The sequence below is a fragment of the Apteryx mantelli genome, chromosome 3 (genome assembly GCF_036417845.1).
Source record: "Apteryx mantelli isolate bAptMan1 chromosome 3, bAptMan1.hap1, whole genome shotgun sequence".
NCBI lineage: Eukaryota > Metazoa > Chordata > Aves > Apterygiformes > Apterygidae > Apteryx > Apteryx mantelli.
This window is the reverse complement of record NC_089980.1, coordinates 17,344,803-17,365,883: the sequence shown is the minus strand read 5'-3', so window position 1 is coordinate 17,365,883 and position 21,081 is coordinate 17,344,803. Positions and strand designations below refer to the sequence as shown.

The following is a 21,081-nucleotide window of genomic DNA, read 5'->3' as shown; positions in this document are numbered from 1 at the left end:
CTTGTTCTTTAAATAAAGCAAGTGCACGGGGAAACTGAATGCACTACATGTTTAAAGTGACAGAAATAAACATTCTTAAGTGGGAAAAGGAAACGAATAAAGTTCCCACCAGAAAACTAGCGCACTGACAACGTGATTTCGACTACAGGCCGAAACTTCAGCCAGTGCCAGCGGGTGTTATTCCAGTAACTTCAACCACACTGATCTAGTTCACACCCTCCGAAGAGCTCAACCCTTGCACATGAGCATGCAATTATGGTTATGCAGCTCTTGACCAACCGTAGGGTTTGCCCATTGCTGGGTCATCTTGAAATATTCCAGGAAAAGATCTGTGGCTCTGAGATGTCCTCTTTCCTCTTCTTTATCCAGTACCAGTCCAGCTATGGCTGGCCAAAGCTTTCTTCTTTGCTCTCAGTTCACCTGTTTATCCCGCTGGCTTGCTGGGACGGAGTGGGGAGGCAGTGTCAGAGGTACCCAGCAGAAATGAAACTCTGCCAGTTTTTGAGCATGTTCCTAACTCATCTGAATTGCTCCACACTGGGTGGGGTGATCTAGGAAAGCCCTGCTGATGTGCAGAGCAATTTTGCAAATTGTGCCTGTGTCTGTCCCATGCAAGTGAATGAACACTACTGTGAAAATAATTCCTCCTTTGCTTCTGTGCTTCCTTGCATTTTAAATTTATATTCAAAATCTGCATAGAGAAAGGGGTTTGCTGTTTCCATATGGAAATAAAACAGTTTGCTTTTACGATGATAACGTGCCAGGCTAAATAAAAGTAACCTCACATAGCACTTCCAAGTGCAAATGAATTTTGGGTAGTTCAAAACAGTGACATCTATAGAGAAACTGTAAATCCACTCTTCCCCTGCCCTTTTGTGCAATAGTTACATAGGATAATACTAGGTTTTGTAGCATCCTTCTCATTGCATCATTATAAAGTGCTTTACAAAGCAGCTCCGGTATGTCAGGTTGAGCACTTATGTTACTGTATGTTATGGTCTGAATATGCACAATAAAAGGTATCTCTTGGACCTGTGGCATCAAAAGGGAAACAAGCTTCACACCTGGTCACTGCAGCTTCCACCACACATCTGCGGTGAGACTTTTAATGTCCATCTGGTCAAATCTCAGAGTGTGAAAAAGTGGCTTTATTCAGCAGCAGATCTGAACCTCTCACTCACCATAACAACTGACCCACTTCCCCCCCTCCCCCATCTAAGAAGTAAGTATAACATACACATGCTGTATGTTTTAATGTAATACAGGGCTCCCCTAGTTGTGTCTCGTTCATTCAACAGCTTCTTCTATCTGGCACCAAAGCCTGATTAAATATTAACATGGGGTGGGTCCCATTATTTCCTGACTTCCGAGAATCCATTGGTAAATTGAGACCTAGCTGCTAAAAATTTCTGACACAACATAATTTGTATTGAACCCCCTTCCCATGCCAGAGTGCCAGCGCTAATAAATCAGGCTGTTCACATTGAATAAATCTATTTAAATACTTATAAAATATTAAAGATGCATTTGGGAAAAGCCTCTAAGGTGATTGTTGCACCCATGCACCTCACAGTAACTAATTTATTAAAGAGTTTGCAAACCTGGGAAGGAAGGCAAAAGAAAAATGGTTTCATAAACCAAGAGCAGAAGCCAATTTTTCAGCTCAGATGATGAAAGGAAGCATGCATTTCTAATCAAAAAGACAGATACGCCTTTTCTCTCCCACCATTCCCTCAACGGCAAAGTGCCTTTTCATCATCAACAACACTCCATTCCTAATGTCTGCAGAGGCCTTTCTGCACCTTCTCCATACACTAGTAATGTACACACAGCATCCCTTTGAAACAAGAGCCCATTAGCCGTGGCAGACTACCTTTTCACATGAAGTCCTTCCGTTGGTAGTCATCAGCAGAGTGCTAAATCATCCCAACTGGGCATGCTCACATCATGGCAGTGGGATAAACAGATATTTAGAGCCCCAGAATGAAAATTGCTTTTCTACCTCTTTTGAAGGGTGTTTTTTTTTTTTTTTTAAGAAAAGGTCATAAACTACCCAGGGAACATCTAGCTCTCCTCTCTCATCCCCTTTCCCCCCTCCCTTAAATACAGATTTTTTTAACAAATCCACTTTTGCTTACACCCAGGTCATCTGTAATTTTAGACCTTCAACCACCAGCCAGTCCCCTTTAAAGATTACATAGTAAACGCGACCATAAATTTGCCCCACAATAAGAAACGAGTTTGAGCGTGCCCGGGAAGAGGGATTTATGTGATTGTTTGCCTTCCAGTGGGCGTGGGGAAGGGATATAGAAACTGTCAGCGAGCGCGGCAAGCGGGGCGATACTTCACAATAGCTACCTGAGTAATGCAGGGGAGATTAAGCCTAAATTGAGGACTGCCATTTCAGAGGACAATTAATTTTCAGGCTGTCGTAAAAGCTCTGTTGACATTTCTCAGCCGAGATTTGGCTTCTTGGTAAGGGTTTAAACAGCTTCGTTCAATGACAGACAGGGGTGCTGCTGCCATTCTTTCGGCTAAGTCTGGACGCTCCCACTGCCAAAAAAAAGCATAATGCCTTCTATTGTATTTCTGTCTTTGACATGCAAGAAAGCTTTCGCGTATTTTGTTAACGCTCACTTCCAGATCTTCACCTGAGACCCCCATTCCAGAGTCAGTCTCTCAGACAGCCGTTCTTCCCTAAGCAACGGATTCAGTATCACAACGCAGAATTGGGCACACCAAAAATGAAGCAACCAAACTCCAAGTGGCCACCTCTGAACCCAGCTGGGCAGGAGACCACTTGAAAGACCCCTCTGCTGCTCCCTTTCTTTTGAACCCCATCAAGCAGCTAGGACCACCCTGGAATACACCCAGGAACAGGAGCTCCCCTGACCTTTGACGAGGCAGTATGTAGGTAAGATATGCTCTTGTGCACATTTGGGCCATTTCACAAGTCAGTAACTACTGGCACCGCAACAGATGAGCAACACCCTGGAATCATTTAAGACTCATTGGCCACTCTGGATGGGGCACATTTTGTCAGGAGTGTGCCTAAAAGCGGGTGCTTAAGTGAGCCAGTGAGCCTCTAAGAGCGCCCACAGACAAGACATAAGTGAGCTAAATCTCCAAAAAGGTCTTCTGCTACAGGTAGGCCACTGCAAAACTCCAGATCGAGGTACCTGCCTGTAAGCATCCCCGTTGGAAATGGCTGACCTTGCCCTTGGGGCCGATTTATTACCAGTGACAAACTGTCTGTCATGAGATAGCTGCTTTGTACGAATATACAAATGTTTGCGTACAGAGACCGAAAGACGAAAGGGTTAATTATCCAACAAACTCAGGCAGAGGGGGAAAAAAAAGTTTCAAGCTCAGGGAGGTTATCATTGCCTTTTGCGCAGGCTGGTTTTAATCACTTTCTTGTACCTCTCCCTGACTTCATTTATCAAGCCTTCACATAAAAGTTGCAAAGTGAGGTTATTCAGCGGATACCTCCATTCATCTCGGATGATTGACCAGGGTGGTTTGCAGTACAAGCCAACCTGGGTGATGGCATTCCTCTTGTTTTCATTGCACAGCCTGCTTTCATTTTATGCTGTAATTGTGTTTTCGCAAAACCATAACCAAGCAGGCTGCAGATCCCAGGTTCCAGATTTATTTACAAACACCCCTGACCAGCCCCCTCAGCCTTCTCCTGTTATCTGCTTTATGCTGCTTTGGATCTTACCGCCAGGAGTCTGGGGTGGATTAGCACAAGATAGGAACTAGATCCAATCTAACCGAGGGGACCTCATCAACCCATTCTTTCATCCCCACTTCGCCTCCTCAGAATAAATCCAAGTCCTGCTTCCACACAAACATTTTGTGGGAATTGGCATATTAAGGACTTCTTTTTGACTCTGCAGGAGTGGTGTTGGCCGCAAGCAGGTAACAAAAGTGCCCGTGTTAGTTGATAGAAGGAGGTGAACTGCTCCACCAAGCAATTCAGGAGACCTAAGCGAAGAGGCTACCTCTCTCAGACGACTGTTCAGGAAGCTGAGGACCATCATCTATGCCTTTGGGGTGAATGAGGCAACTCACAGATACACTCACTATTCATGGTGAGCGTATACGGATGAAGAGCAAGGAGAGAGGCAATAGCTTAACCATCTTTGTATTAATACAAATGAATGAACTGAAATTTCACCCACCAGGTAAGGCTTCAGAGCTGATCACAAGGGAATACATGATAAAAACATTCTTCCTGCCTTTTGCGGAAGTAAAACTTTCAGACTCTGGATCCTGCTGATTAGTAAACAGCTGATTCACATGTAATTCAAGGGGGCTTACTGTGAAGCTCAGGAACCTCACCTGGGGTAAATCAGCAGCACTGACAGCTCTAAGGCAGTTCACACCACTCCATTTCAAAACGGAATACAAATTTTTCGGTGTAATTCCTTTGGTAAACGTACATTGAGTGGGAAGAGCCCAGTCAGTGATTATGAAGAGTTCCTGTCAGCACCGTCCATTTGCAGTCACTTTCTAGGCAAAAAGCCTTTTAGATAAAAGTTGCATTTCCATCCAAACAACCGGGCCGGGGTGGGAGGAGAGGAAGGGTGCCGGGCAGAATAGCCTACCAAGCCTTTGTTCTATTTAAAGCATTCCAATAAGAACTCAACCACAGAATATGGCAGCAGAACTGATCACAGGGGAAAATGCAATTAAAATACCTTTCTGCATTTTGCAGCCGCAAAATCGTTGGCAAATCGCTGTAATCTGGCTTTGCTGAAGTGGAGGGCATGAGTCAATGCACCAGGAAAGAGTTTCAGCTAAGTACATTTCAAGTTAGTAAGCTTGCTCAGAGCCAGTTCAGGGACTTTTACACCTTCCCCCATAGACACTGGGATCATGAGTGTCTTTTCCTGCTGCCCTTTGCCTCCACTGCAGTGCAGAAATGCTGGAGAGACTCAGTTCAGAGACTGCATATGCCTGTTCAAGTGTAGCAGACAGGAAGATCGAAGCTCCAGGTTGATAGAGATTCTGTTGCTGTTTTTCTCCTTAAAGTTTTGCTCCTGTCTCTTAATGGCAGATTGGCTTTGCAGATTACAAATTAACTTTGAGCAAGAACAGCAAGCAAATCCACCCGGCCTCAAGCAAGCAGAGCCTTCAGGCAGGTATTTGTAGGCTCCCTGGACACAGAGAGAGAGTTCATTAGCACGAGTTTGTATATCACTGCCACTATCTTGTTGATAGCATGTTTGTCTCCATTCTTTTCTGTCCAAGGCCAATTTGAACTGGAATTCAGACAGAAATAATAACCAGAGAGGGCTTCTCGTTCATTTTTTCATCTCCTTCCAAATTCCTTGCTTGCAAAGGTAGTTCTTAGAATGCACCTTTGACAAAAAATCTTCCACTATTGCTTGTTCCTGGACTGAGATCAGTCTCCCTGACATTATTTATTCTTTTTTGTGTGTGTGTGTATTAAAGTTGAATATTAAGATTAAAAGGAGCTCTTGCTTCTTTCTCATCAAAGACCTGTGCACTCCCTGACCTCTCAGTGACCTCTGAGGTGACGCATCGAGGAGCCTAAAATCTTAGAAAAAGCAAAAACTTGAGACCATGACTGTTATTAACATTAGATGCTGAGAAAGCCTTTGATCGGGTGGAGTGGAATTGATAATAGTCTTAATACAATACTGAACTGGAATCGCTTTTGGAGGTAGATTTCTCTCTTTGTATGACCTCTAGCAGATGTCAGGATGAATGTAGACAAGTGAAAAGTTTTGTTCTTTTCTGGAAATATTTATAACACAGGCATATTTTATCATGAAGCCAATGAACAGGGTTTTAGCAGAAAGATTATTAAGGTTGCCATCCCACTGAGATGATCATACCTCACTATTACCAATGTAAATTGAAACGTTACCTTCCTGAAGAGATGAGAAAAAGATTTTGCTGCTCAGTGTTTGAGACAATAAACTTTGGGACAGAACGGTAATGGAGAAATGAATGCATCAAATTAAAACTTGGCAAGAGAGAAAAAAAAAAAAGAACTTGGGTTTTTTCCCCCTGAATTTTCAAAAGACGCATTCTCCAGATGTAAGGAAATGAACCATTAGAGTGTAAACCTGGCATTATCCCTGTATTGGATCTGAGGAATGAAGCAGATTCATTCAGGGCTGCTTTTTCTTCGAGGATGGCAAAGATTAACTGATTTATGTGAGAAATTTTAAAGGAATTTTTATTCCCCCTAAGATTTCACAGATTCCCCTGTTTTTATGACAAAAAGCAAGTCTTGAGGGCTTTTTGGTTTGTTTTCTTTTTTCCCCCCTAATTGCCATTGTAAATCAAGACCTCTAAAAGATTCTTCATAAATTAGTAAGTCCTACTGGCAGACGTTCTTCTCGATAATCACCCTTTTTGTTGCTCATTTCAATGGGCTAGCCTATTTTAAATCTCCTGATACCAAAAAGGCAGAAAAAAGCCCTATTTGAACTTTACCCTGTGATGTAATATCTCTTTGTTTGTACTCCAGAATTTTATAGGCCTCCTTCGCTATTGTACCTTATTGAAAACTCATGCCTTATTTGCTGTTCATTATTATCTTTTCAATATTTCTGCTTCTTAAGATTCCTCATCCTATTCAACATTTGTTTCAAATGATCTTTTCTGCAAAGGTATGCACTTGCATTTTTGAAGGCAACTGGCACTGTATTATTATCTGTCCATTTTCCTAATTCTCTGGGTCTCTGTCATGAGCCATTTGTTGTCCAAACAGATGTTTGCAAAGTATATTACTTAAGAGTCTGCAGATCTCAAATGTGTGGCATTCGTGGATGTTGCAGACAGTTTTAAAGACAGGAGTAGGTAGGCTTGAAAGTTCATTTACTTGTGAAATAGTAAAAACTCATAAATTGACGTGGAAGAAAGTCCATTTTAAACACATATGATACTGTGTTAAAGTCAATACTAAAACACAGTGCTGCTGTATTTTTAATGCACTTGCAAAATTGCATCTGCAAATTTCATTAATATGCTCCTGTAGATCCAGGATGGCTTCTCCTCAGGAGTCTCTACTTTCTGGATCATAAAGTTGTCTTCACTGTAATTTAGGAACCTCTGCGATGATGCATGTTCAGCTGTATTCGTTACTCAACAGATGTCTGGGTAGTTAAATTCCTCCATGAGCCTTTATCAGTACTTCTATTCTGGGATTCCCAACTGGTTCAAGATGTACCTCTCCTAGTCGGCAGCAGTACCAGTGCTCAGAAATCGATACGCACAGCTTGGGTCAGACTCATTCAGAACAGCTCTGAGGCCGCTTTTTGCCCTGACCGCCACCAGTTGAGCTGAACGAGTTGACCCCATAGGCCTTGGAGGCAACATCTCATTGGGCTTTGGTCAAGAAGGACTCGTTTATATGGACAGCTGGGGCTGAGCCCCACATTCATAATTCTCAAGACCATCTGCTCCTGTAACTGTCGCTGCTCTTCCTGTGGGGCTGCCGCCTGGGCTTGCTGCTCCTCCATAAATTTCAACAACACCTGCTGCTCTCGCCATTCCCTCATATATTACATCTACAGCAGAAGCTCTAAAGCACGCGCTGCTCACACCTCATTTAAGCAGCTACCTTTCCAACATAACGCGCCAATTCCAAGCTCGCCCTTTAGAGGAGTTTGGTTTCAGTAAAAAAGGCATGATAACGAGTTAGCAACGCTCAGGGTGAGGCCTCCTCTTCAGCCCCATCTCGGGTTCCTCGGCCGTCCCAGCCACTCTTCCCCCACCCTGGCTCATTGCTCGTCCTGGAGAGCTGCTCGGGCCCGTCTCGGCCACCGGGTTTGAGGAGTCAGCAGGGTGCATTTAACCTTCTGCCAGAAGGATCAACACCTGATAGCAGTGTGGGAAAGTTATAGGGAAACACTGCCAGCCTGCTCTATTCCCTTAGGCTACTTCTTTGCATTACATATTAAGGAGCTCTCCCTAGAGCTGGTCAAAGAGTAAAATAATAACCTGATTTGCAACTGAAAGTGCTGAATCTGGCTCACTATGATTCACAGAGTCATAATATTAGCTATTAATGAGTATTCAGCCTACTGCTGGGTATCTGTGAAAATGCTCCCAAATCTTCAGTTTAAGGAATTTTAGCCTGAATGATATTCATCCAGGAATTTATGTGTTGTCTCTCCTCTGCCTAGAAATATTTGTCATCCAGAGAGCAAAAACAATCCCAGCCACTTTTTGGTTTTCTGAGCAATCAGAAATGAAGAAAATAAACACAGTCAAAATAAATTGTTTATTTTGAATAAGCTGAAAAGCAATCGTCCACATTCTGCACTGGCTATGCACACATAATTAATTAATTTACAGGTGGCAGAATTGGTTTGCAAAACATTTCATATTAAAAAGAGGATTATATTCCCAGGTCCCAGCAGAGGGGTTGCTAAACTCACCTGTGATTTCTGCTGGTCCCGTTCTGCACAGCAACAACTGGTGAAGTTGTTGCTCTGGCACGGGAAGTTTTGACTCCATTAGAGGGACCTCTCACTTCCTCTGAAGCCAAAGTGCTTCCTTCTCCTGCTCAAAACAGGTAAGAAATGAAGGAGGTGAGACTATCGTACGAATACCCCCATTCTCAAGAAGCAGTTTTGGGTTTTTTTGCCCCTTGACTAATTTTTCTTCCAGATCAATTAGATCATGTGGCCTGATCTGATAAAAGGCAGGATTAGTTTCAGTACACTACTCATTTTCTATTTAAAAAGAAGATAAAGTGGAATCAAAAATAATTGTTTCTTCCTTTTCAGCAACTAAATTGATCTCCTTTCGTCTACACCCTTCACCAAGAATCTGACCTCTCCTGGCTAGCTAGCAAATATAAAGTCAAACACCTGCTTACCAGACACAGAACTATGTGTCTGCCATTGCTGATCCATCTGTGGAACATAAACATAACTTTCACCAGCTGCTTCTTTTAGCCTGGGCTGGTAATGGAAGCCATTATAGAGCATATCAACAACATACTTTCCTAATAATAACAGGCCAGAGCATCATGGGGTGCAAACTGGCATAACCTCACCGAAGGTGATAGTGCTGCACTGATTTACGCCATCGGAGGACCTCACCCTACTGCTTGTTTGTTTTCTTCCCACTTTTCTCATTTTACCACCCTTATTTCCCTAGTTTCTAGTTTGTTTCTGTTTTTCCATTATATATAATGAGGCAACATGTGGTGGAATAATTCCTGGGCCAGGCCCAAGTAGTAATGGATAATTACTTTGGGTACCATACAGCCTCAATATTAATGATGCTAAGAAAACCTCAGAAGATTCAGAGGTGTGATACTGCAGACTCCAGCTGGATTCAGGCCAAATGCCCCACTCATATAAACACACTCAACTCTGTTGACTTCAGTAGACTTATAACTGCTTTTGTTCTGGGTTTTCGGTTGTTTTGCAAATGTTTAGATGTTTCACAAAAGCATGCCCAACCGCATCCACACTCACATGATTTGAGTCGAGCTTGAAATCTCACAGTGCAAACAACAGATTCCTTTGCACGTCGCATGAAGGCTAGTGTACTACAACTATAATTAAATTGCTGACAGATCCCCTTATCTCTCGCTCTACTCCAGGAGGCAGTAGCGAAGCACAGCTCCTGATCAGCAACAACATACCTCTTTCCCTGTATCACATCAGTTAGGCAGGTCAGGATTCTGGGGTGACCCAAGACAACGTTTGTCCGATGTCCAAGCAGTTCGTTTTCCTTTTAGTATAGAGTGTAGAAAGGCTGTGGGGCATTTTGACCCTTCACTTTCCAGAGGGGAGACAAGGGGCAAACCTGGGAGTCAGAAAAGAAATTCCTTTAGTACTCCAGACTCCAAAATGAAATGAACTCATACACCTGGAGAGAGTTCAAATTTGGGGACACCCATCCTTTTGAGCTGAGCCCAGAAATGGTAGCAACCTCTGAGATTTACCCATTAGAATTTGCTTTCCTTTTAGTAATTTTGTAGCATAAGCTGAATGCTGAACAGTGCTTTCCAGGACTTTTGCAACTGCTAAAGTCAACGCTCACCTCTAATATATTCCGACTTAAAGTGTGCAACCTCGTTTAAAATGCACTGCTAAAGCATATATTTTCATGTATCGTTATGTCTGAATGCATGATAACCAGGCTGAAAATCAAATTATGTGTGTTAAGGTGAATATTACAATGTGACTACTGCCTGCTGTGCTGTGAATGAATCTTGTAAACACAATCAAATCTCTCTCTTTCTCTCCCTCTCACACACAGAGAGAGACACATGCATGCCCTTGCACAAGAAAAGAGATTCTTCACCTTCTGCCATCGTATTGTCACAGCAGCTCATGTTTATTGTGAATGACATCTTCAGCTACAACTCAGCATGAGCTCCGGGATGCTGGAGCTGAACATCCTACCAGGAAAATCAGCAGTGACATTAAAGTTGTTTCATGAATAATGAAAAAATAAATATCACACTTACTGTAGGTACACAAAATGCTTTGTTTAACTAAAAGCGTTTGCAGAGAAATTCCAGGTCTCTGAGGGTAGATACTATTTTATTAACTGTGGATGGAGAAGTTATTTAGATGGAGTTGTTTTCATTACATTGGTAATTTTCTAAATTATACAAATGAGAGAACATGCGATCAGTGCTGCTGGCAGGATACAGATTTCTCTCTGTACAAAACTCCAAACTGTCAGAAGATCACAAAGCAACAAATCCTCTCTACTTGCAGCTGGCAAGTCTTTCAGCAATTCACATTCTGTATACGGACATAGCTTTAGATATGTCTCCCAAGTCCAAATTTGTGTAACAACAGTTTTAATCATTTATGGGGGAAAAAGGCTTCAGAGACAGTAATACAATTGCATAAATGTATAATGCGAAAGAGAATTCAATTGTCTCGATGCCATACAAGGCAAGCTTATTACAGGATCCCAGCAAAGGATGCTCCAAACATGACTGCACTGGATCCTCAGTTTTGCTGGCAGCATCAGCATGTGTTCCTGCCAACCATCAGAAGTTCATAATCACAAATTTCAGGGAGAAAGAAACAAGCCTCATTTGAATTACGGGGTTACAGTGACCAGAGATTTATATAGAAGTTATTTGTAGTGGAAATGCTACATTTTGCCCTATTAAGGACCGAACAAACAAACTTCTTACATAGCATTAAAGTGTCAGGCAAAAGTGAAATCTCTCAGTGATTTCGGGCATTGTGCAAGTCTGAAATTCGTGAATCTAAAATGCAATGGCTTGTACTGAGATACAAATACACTTGCTTCCAAAAGTGGAAAACAGTCTTGCTACTGTCCTTTAAAATAAATACGAAGAGCTGTTACTCTCTTTTTTTTGGAATGTTTCATCCATATTCATAGCAAAAACATTGAGAAAAGCTCCAAAGTGCCAAGTATGAAAACTAATACTAAACACATTGTCAATAGCCTCCTAACTATTGCTTATGAACAGTATCTCTACTTATCAGCATGGAAGTACTTATTCTCAGAACTTTCTGAGTGGCAACCATAAATAATCAACTTCATAAACAGTGCAACTAGTAAGTAGAAGCTTACTATCAGCAATTCAAATGATCTACCTTCTCTCTCAAGGAGTGTGAACAGACTTGTTGAGGCAAGCAGAATAATGGCATCTTTTCCATAAACCTAAGGTCTTCCCTTTTTTATATACACTAGTATACTTTATGACTCTTTTTTTGTGAGTTCAAGTTGACTGCATTTCCTATTCATACAAAAATGCAAATTTCCTGTCTAAAAACACATGCATTTATTCATATTTGCTTAACAACATTCTAAATGACAACAACAAAAAGACCAGTAAAAGGAAATATTCCACTTTACTGGTAACAGTACACAAAGCCTCTGCTTTTCCGGATTCTCTCACCTTTAAACAAGACAGCAAATTAAAACGCTTTTTACAACCTGTGCCAATGCTTGCAGCAAAAGATAACAGAGACAAAAACCTAAGGTATGCATCTCTGTACGCTCCTGCTATTGTCAGGTGAGCTTAGGCAGGTGGTTCATAATTCCTCCTTACTATCTGCAATGCCAGATCATGAATTGAGGGAGAGTCAACATGTAGATCTGACACATACAAAGAGGAATATCAGGTATCCCTTGACATGTCAAGAGAGTTAAAAGCAAGCAAAGGTAAAAGCAAGTAAGCCCCACATGTTACTGGGGAGCAGTCAATTGCAATGCAGGCTGTGCTTCTATCTATTATACAAGAAAGGTAAAAAGTATCCTAGTCGGTCACTTAGTTACTTCAACCAGATGGAATCCAAAATGTTCAGAAAATTAAAAATCCATTTATTCCTCCAAAGTTGCATTCCATCTGTTTTCAGACATTTATGGAATCTTTTTGCATACAGGATATGGCAACCCCTGGTGCCTTGGAAATGTTTCTTCCCTGTGCAGCTCACAGAAAGGCAGGCTGGATATAGACAGCACTGGGGTAAGCCTTTTTTTTCAGGTGCTCTTATTTCTCTTCAAAATATGGGAAACTCTAGTCTTGTTTTAAATAGAGGAATCATAAAACTCAGTGTATTGCTGTCTGTAAAAATACAACAGGAACTTTTAATCTTAAAGAAAAAAATCAGGCTCTTTCCTACTCTTTCCACCTTGAAAATTTTAACTTTCCTGCCAGTCTGTTTCTCATTTTCAACTTGTGGAGACAATAAGAATGATTCAGATGCTATGAAGGAATGTAGCCTGGCATGTAGTGATCTCCACCCTGAAGATAAAAGTGACAAAATTACCCCAGAAGTTATGAGCTTTAGTCTTCATCAATCATTTTTCAAGAAATATTTTACTTCATTCAACTACACACTGTGCCTAGAACTAACCGGGGTATGGTCCCCTTCCTTCTAGCGTTGTCGGCATCTTCAGCCTCACCAGATGGAAGTATATCATCTGGCATGCAGGCCAGGCTGAATTTTCTGTATATGACACAAACATCCACATTTCCTCTGTTGCTCAGGACTTTCTTTCCTTTGCAGTCAGTGGCTCATATAATAGTTCAGCATCACTGAGCATTATCCTGCTTGCTGCTGAGCATATTTTATTTCCTGGTGAAGCTGGTAAGCACAGTAAGTAAGTACAGGCTGTGTCTATATTGTCAGCTAAGTTATATTCCCAGTTCTCTCCTGATCATCCATAACCTTATGTTAAATCATTCCCAGTTTCTGGGTTGGAATGAACTGACTGTACTCCTCCAAGCTGAAAGACATTCTGCATAACTCTGCCTAAGGACTGTGTCTTATAGGACAAAACTGCACCAAGTTTGGTGGTCCTACACAGTCCTCCAAAGCTATATCAACAGTCTTTTGCACCACAAACACCCTTACGCCAAGGCACAGACTGCTCTGGAGTACGTGATAAACCTGGGATTGTAAAAGAAAACCCAAAAAACAAAAACCAAGCAAACAAACCCAAAACCCTGAAAGAGAAATCACAAATGGTTGATAATTTGCGTCTGCCTTTGAGTTTGGTTTTGAATGTCGGATCATGTTTTTCACATTTTATTTTGCAACCCCAAGGACCAGAAAAAAAAGAAGGAAATTAAAATTCATGCTTAATCACATGTCTCCCAAAGCTGACACTTAAAACAAAACAAAACAACCCAGTGAGAGTATTGCAAGACTCTTACTGAAAACTGGTAGCAGTGACATCCAGCCCTTTTATAACAAGCCTGTACTTTTCATCACTCCCCATCTGAACTCCACAAGGTTTGACTTCAGGCTTGAGGAACACATGCTAAAAGACAATATTCAGCCAGCAGCAGAACTGGAGCCTAACCTTCCTCTTTTTTCGGGGCCAGTGGTCCCCTTCGGTCGCTGAGAAAGCTAACACTGGGAAAGCCTGCTGCCCAAGACGGACACAATGCAAGAGGCAAAACAACAGAAACAGAAAAAAACTACCTGGGGCAAGAAGGGCTGCTGAGGAGCCTGCTTAGAAGGCATTCATCCACGTAAGGTAGGCCCACATCTCCCTAAATGTCTACCTGCTGTCTAAGGAAATACCCATCTCCCAAGACTTGGAACTAATTAAAGGTTTCTTTCGATGACACAGAGGGACTCGGACCCGCACCTCCTTGTCAGTTCAAGTGCCTCTTTAGTTTCATCCATCCCCTGCTAAGTTTAGAAGAAAAGGCAAGAGCTGTGGCTACTGACAGAGCAAGGTTGGCAGCTGCAAAACTGAGATGCCACATTTCAGTATATAATTTTCTTTCTGCAGTGTCTCTCCCTAACTTTCCTCCTTAAGAGGCACTTAAAATCCATGTGTCTGACTCAATTATTGTTATTGTAGCTATGGAACAGAATGTGATGCTGATGAGGGCCTACCTGTCTAGTTAGCTTCCCTTTCTGGATGCTTTCTTTCTTTGATTCATCATTGCTTGTGACACATGTATTGTCTAAACTATGTTCAAGAACAAGTCTCTAATACATTCAATGGGCGAAGGTGAAAATCGGAAAAAGGAATATCAGTTGCATGCATAAATTTATGCAGTAGCTTTAAACATCCATTTCCTGAGAAATATCTCATAGAGAAACCATGTTTTCATTGTAAATTAAGAATAACATTTACATTTCTTTTGCTTCCTTTGATTAAGGGAGCACCAGCACTGCATAAATGCTCTGTCTTTAGAAACTCATTTAGAGATTCTGCGTTCCTTCAGCATTCGGTACATTATCGAATCATATCTGAAGTACTATGAATTCATACCCCAGAGGGCATGAACCCAAATTTAAAGTCATCATCATTCTGTATATTTTTGACTCAGTTGAAGGTTTTATGATACAGACTGAATGTCTTTTCAGGACAATCCTAAAAATAAGCTAATGCAGTGGGGACTGAATTTATTGGACATGTACACTCACCTTCAGTTGATGTTCTCTCTAGGTCAGTTCTCATGTGATTGGCAAGGGATCATGACAGCTTGTATCTTCCTATGAGAAACATGTGTAGACACCGGTAATTAGAACTGCCACTCAGTCTTTCCTGACAACAGCTAGTGGAGTGGCGCTGGGTCTCTGAACTAGCTACTACCTCTGGAAAATCCTGTTTCCCAATGTCTTCTTCTCTGTAGGCAAATACCTAATTGTAATACCTGTAATAATTAATTCCTGTAATTTATTATATGAAACAAAAATAGAGGTACCTTCAAGCCTAAAAATACAGCAGTTGATAACTATCTGAGAACTATGACTCCAAAGGTGCCACCTATAATGCAGCTCTCCAGACAGCTTTCCTTGACAGGTTGCTGAACGAATGACACTTCCTCACTTACGGAAATTTTTAGACGGTTCTAAGCCACTTTTGTTAGGAGTCCAATTCTTAATCAAAGTTAGTAGCATTGAGGCTCATTGCTCAGTTAAGTTTTGAAAAAATTACTGCATTTGAAAATATCAGTGTATTTTTGCTATAGTTGTCTATCCTAATCAGCACAAGAGTAAAAGGGCTCAATTGACTATTAGTGTATTTTACTCATAATTAATTCATTCACAGGCTGTTAAAATGACTGCAACTAAGAAAGAAAAGGAAAAGGAAAGGAAAGTAATGCAACAGGAAAGCAAACGGGAAGCATTTCCAGTTCACTGCTATATTTGCAAGAGGGTAAGAATAAGGCAAGATGTTTGGAAATATTTGCAAATGAAAATGATGCTGCAGTATTCCTTTGAACTATGTACCTGTTCAAAGCACAGAGGGCTGGATGCCTACAGAACGAAAACTGGATTCTATTCTAGGCTTTGCCACAATTTTGAGGAATCATTTTAGATACAGCTTCCTTGTCTGTGAAATGGGGCTAACAAGAGATCTGTAGTTTCCAAACACGGTGCCCAGTTATTTAGATCTCAGCATGTTAAATAGCATGTTTTTCCCTCAGAAAAGGAAAAAAAGACAGCCAGAATGAGGCATTCAAGCATTTGGAGATCCAAGGTTGAAATGGCAGTGAAATCTAATCTACGGAGCATGGAAATCACTGGAAACTGCCTTCAAATCACTCCATTGACTCCAGTGCATTTTGGATCAAGGTTTAGGAGAACGAATTTATTACATGAAGACAATTTTCCAGAGCAATGCTTGACTTCTCCTTGACAGAAGCAGCATGAGTGCTGAGCTGGACTGTATCTTTGGGGCAAGACTATGCTATCAAGGGTTGTATGCTGACGTTGGGTGTTCCAGGAGCATCCTAGGGAAGGAATCCCTCTCTTTCCTCCCCACAGCTTGTTCAAGAAGATGGGGGATGTTACGCTTAGCCCAGGGGTTAAACACTAAACATTTGGCGCCAGCCCAAGTGTGCTGAGCCCTGAGGAATGAGGAAACCTGGCTGCATGGGAAGGGGCAGGCACAGGTAGCTTCTTCTACTTCCTCTCTCTTCCCACCATGTCAACACCAAATTCACTGGCTACAGGAGTTTCTATAGTGGTATGCAGAGCCACTTACAGATCACAGAGCATGCCAGAGTTAGGAAGCATTGCAACTATTGCAATGTTGAATTCATTTTCCTAGTAACAACCTAGCCTAAGAGCACAGCACCAAATTCCTCATGTTAAGCGTTTTGATAAAGTATTATGCAAACGCTCTTCAAAAACCAACCCAAACATGGCAGTGCTATAATTTTAGACAGATAATTACAAGGGAACTCCCATATATGTGCTTCAGAACGAATCCAGTAGTGTAATCATGCAACGGGTCAGAAATTACTGAGTGAATAGTATCATTTCCATTTTAGACTTTTATTATAGCATGATGGTAGTGTAACTGTGCTGTATTTGGGTAATGCTTCAGCCCAGTGCACAGGGAAACAAGCGTGGAGCTCTGTCCCTTCCTTGCTGAAGTGGACACCCACCACAAACACAACACACCCTTCATTTCTATCATTGCCAAATTATCTGTTCCTGCTCTGGAAACTCTCTCTAAATTCAACACCAAGTATGCAGATTTCTACTCCATCAACTGTACCCAATTTTCAGAGGACAGAGACCCCAATGTGTTAACAGTGCCAAGCCAGACAGATCATTTATGTTAGCCTGTAATCCTTTTTTGGGGGCAGTGGGGGAGAATACAGTTAAGATGCAGGTAACTGAAAGTACTCATTGTTAATCTGACGTAAAATACATTTTAGAAATGTTACAAATAGCTCAAAAAATATCATTGCAATCCCAGGCAACACAGGCTAAAGGTTAAATTTAAAGGAAATCGCAACGTCTTAAGTGCTGAAGTAGAGTTATGGCAGCCAAGTAATTAGAACACTGCCCTTTTAGATAGCATGTAGTATCATTTTCCTTAAGAGTTCCTGATGTTCACAGTACATGTTTTAGAAACAAATTAGCTTTTTCTTATTCCTTTCCCCCACTACCCTTCACTATTGTATAATAATCTTTATACTACTTTTCCATGTACTAGTAGAACAGGTATCTTTTGAGAATAATGTTTTGAGTTAAAGATGATTGCAATAATTGATTTTTTTTTTAATGTAACTGTTTATCTGTTCAAGGCTGCTTTGTGGAAATTTCTCTTTTAGGGAAATTTGTGAAGAACTGTCCCTTTTCCAAATGGCTCTTTTCTGCCACTCTTTCCAGGGACCACTGTGTGCCAGCTGCAGTCTTTCCTACACCTTGTTGACATGGTGAAGGAACTGGAGTAAGCGTGTACTTAAAACTCCTCTTTGTAGGAATCTAAAAGTATGCACAAAAGCATGCACAGGCACTAGTAGTGCAATCCTAATTACATTTGAGTCCATTTCAATTACTGTTTAATTCCGGAAATCTTATTAACATTGAGAAGTCCCTCATTTCCACGGGTGTGTTTATGACTATCAGCATGGCTTCTAGTAGGAGAACATCAAAACCATCCTGAAGGTCTATAACGGCACAAAGGGCGCTGCAGCTGATGCCTTGGAAATGCTCTTAGTTTAGGTAGCACACAAAGGCATCTAGAGAATGATACTTCTTGAACCTGACTAAAAAGTATGCTTGCAAGATCATTAATGTATTCTATTTCCTGTAACTGAAAGGCAACCTGATAAACCATCCTTTGCCAAATTGTGCCACTAATTCCAATGGGATTGGAGGGAAATCCAAAATTATTCTTTTAAAAAACCCTCACATCCTGAAGGTACACTGCTGGCAAGTCCATGAATGTTTATGTTACACACCAAGCAATTTAAATAAGCCCCAAATCCATTACACTCACATAGATGCTCAGGAGAGATCCTCTTTTCCACTGGTTTGCAAGAATACACTAATATAGGGCCTCTTATTTTCCTCGACAACTGATAGACTCTGTATGGCTAGGAGTAAATTACAGTAGCAGTATTTTAACAACTGTGGAAAAGACTATAAAACTTTCTGCCCCTTATTAACTACTGTGTGACTATTAGGTTTATGGGCAATGTTACCATTGCAGCATAGGAACAATAACATTGTAAATGGTCTCCAAAATGCTGGGAAGCAATTTTCCCCAAGAGAGGCAAGGGGCCCTTCCATTCCCTGTAAGGTATGGTAAGGGTCACGTGGCACACACGTAAAACTAGATTAAATTCTCTGTTGCTAAGTAATTAAACCTAATTGTAAACCTGGGCAAGCGTTAATTTTAAAACCGAGCTCCCTGTTCAGAACTCCAAAATCTGTATTGAAAGTTCATGGAAAATGAAAACTGCCTCTTTAAAAGAAATCAGCTTGCAGCTCCCCAGAACGGAGCCCCTGGGCAAGTGGTTCAAAATATGATTTTTATAAACAAATCTGACATAGCAAACTTAATGCAAAACCCTATGCATATAACATCACTTATGTGTGCAACTCGTTTAAATTATAGCTGTAGAGAGAAGGGAATAAAACTGGCAAATTAACCTTTGGCACAACAGTGCTCACATACGAACAACGTTCTGCAGCAGATGATATTATTGTGACTCCCACTAGTATTGTCATAGTGAAGGGTCTGTCAGAATTTTTGTTCTAAACCTCTACAGTCAGAGTTTATTAATTCAGCCATGAGCATCCGTTCCAGACCTACCTTGGCATGTACAGTCTTAAGAGCAAAATTTTTTTTAGCACAACTTCCCTTCCCCCCGTCACCGTTTTAAAGTCACAGAATGCAAAAATAAAATATAATAAAACAGAAATTTTTGAAATACAGCATTCCCCAGCCGTTTGCCTAAAGCTCATTGGATGCCTTGCTTTTCAGTTATCCTTTATACAGAACAGACTGCTAATTCTTCCTTGAGAGAGATGACCCTTTGCAGCAGTTATGCTTAAATATGTTCAGATATGTTTTTGGCTGCAGACTGTGGGGGGGGCCAGACAAGCGGTCGCAGTTGCACTGTTATACAGCATATCCACATCCTCCCCTAACCCTTCCCAGCTATAGAGAAGATAGAAGACACATTTTCAATAGGTCAGACTTGGAAGTCATAATTACACTCACAGTTTTAAGGTTAAAAGGGCTTTAGCTCTGAAGTACATATGGCACTTCTGAAAAAAAGCCTTCATGGTATCATAACATGGAGCAAACGGTACCTACCTATCTTAAAATCCAGCCACAGAGTTATCACAGCACTATTACAAGAGAGCAATTCACAAATGAAATTTAACACACGAAGTTCTCAGCCTTTTTTTGGTGAATGCTCCACATTACTGAATATATTTCTGTAAAACCAACAAAAGCATCATATAAAATGAAACCTCTTTGTAAAATAATGATGTACTGTGAGTAGCTTTGGTAGTGTCACTCAGGCCTTGGCATATGTTTTGCCCATGTCTATATGCTCTAAAACATTTTGGTCAGAAGTTTCAGACACAGGACTTACAAAATAACTTGGGGTATTCCTTGGTAGGGCTTCTTTGCGCTTCTTGAAAGTGTGAAAAGTGTCTCCTGCCTCCTTACATATGAAAGCCACGAGGTTTACACGTTCCATGATGTCACCTGGAGAACTTGCTTAACCTTCAGGGGGACAGTAACTGAAGATACACCCCAGCCCAGGTCCAAGGAGAACGTACCTTGACTCTGCTCCAGAAAGTGACCTATAAAAGGGAAAGCATTAAGACAAAATTTCAGAGCTAAACAAGTCCACAAAATTGACATCAAGTGAACTAATGCTGAGAGATAGTAAGCAGGGCAGGTTTTAGAACCCCAACGCGTTTCCTTTGCCTGGGCAATGAAAGTGAAACAAGTGCAGATACGCTCTTGTGCTGGAGGACTCAATGACCGAAATTATCATCGGACTAAATGGCAAAACTGTTGGATAAGGAAAAAGTTACTTTACTGAAGTTACACAGAGTCACAGTAAGGCACATCTATACTATATATATATTCAAATGACATCTAGATAGCTTGGTCTGAGCAATCCTCTCTTTCTCCACTTTGTGGAAGAAACCTGAGAGCCACCTCTATTTCCTCTTCTACCTGCGGCCCTTGGGCCAAGCCAGAACCTGGGCAGAGCTAAGCAAAGGAATATGCATTGCACCTGGGACACACTCTCAGTATTGCTGGGTTAACTGTGTGACACCTGCTCTATCATCACCTCTCCTGATGAAACGGGGGCAAATCAGGACTGCAGAGTCAGTCATGCTGGCTGTACCTAGCATGTGGCCAAAGATCAGTGCACATGAAGCAGAAGGGGAAAAAGAGAGAGATTTTCAGAACCAACAGTAAACTGGGAAGAAACTTAATCCTCAAAGGTCAGATGTGCACCTAAAAGGCCCGGGCCCTGTCTTTGTATCAGAATGTTACAACATTAGCCGTAATGACAACAGTTTTGCCCTTGTGTCAACAGGACCCTATCTTCTTACATGGTAAATTAGTTGCTTCCAGCCTACCCCAGACTCCTAGGCTACAAGAAAATAGAGGCATGGCTAGCAAGATTAGAAATGTAACTTGGCATCTAAACAGTGCTGCTTTGCAGTATTTAGTGGTCTTTTAGTCCGTGTGCATGTGTGTGCGGAGGAAGGCTGGGCAGGGAGGGGGGAAGAAGCTGCCGTGTTTGGCATTCGGGAGCCAAAATCACACAGAAGGCATCTCCTCTGTGTGCTGTCACGCAGTGTCCTCAAAGGTTGCTGTCTGCTG

The 21,081-nt window shown here is 41.5% G+C and overlaps 1 long non-coding RNA gene across 2 annotated transcripts in view; it reads right to left on the bottom strand.

The window, feature by feature from the left end:
* Positions 1-5,140: 5,140 nt before the first annotated feature.
* The window catches only part of LOC106497617 (uncharacterized), a 77,760-nt gene continuing 61,819 nt past the window's right edge, over positions 5,141-21,081 (bottom strand). Inside the window, exons 6-10 of one of the 2 annotated variants that reach the window (XR_001294836.2) lie at positions 19,826-20,039; positions 14,895-14,963; positions 9,647-9,810; positions 8,427-8,550; positions 5,141-5,165 (exon numbers count right to left, since the gene is read on the bottom strand). This is a non-coding gene — a long non-coding RNA (uncharacterized lncRNA). Of the gene's footprint in view, positions 5,166-8,304; positions 8,551-9,646; positions 9,811-14,894; positions 14,964-19,825; positions 20,040-21,081 lie in introns of those variants that run through there. The other variant, XR_001294835.2, reaches the window with a different exon arrangement.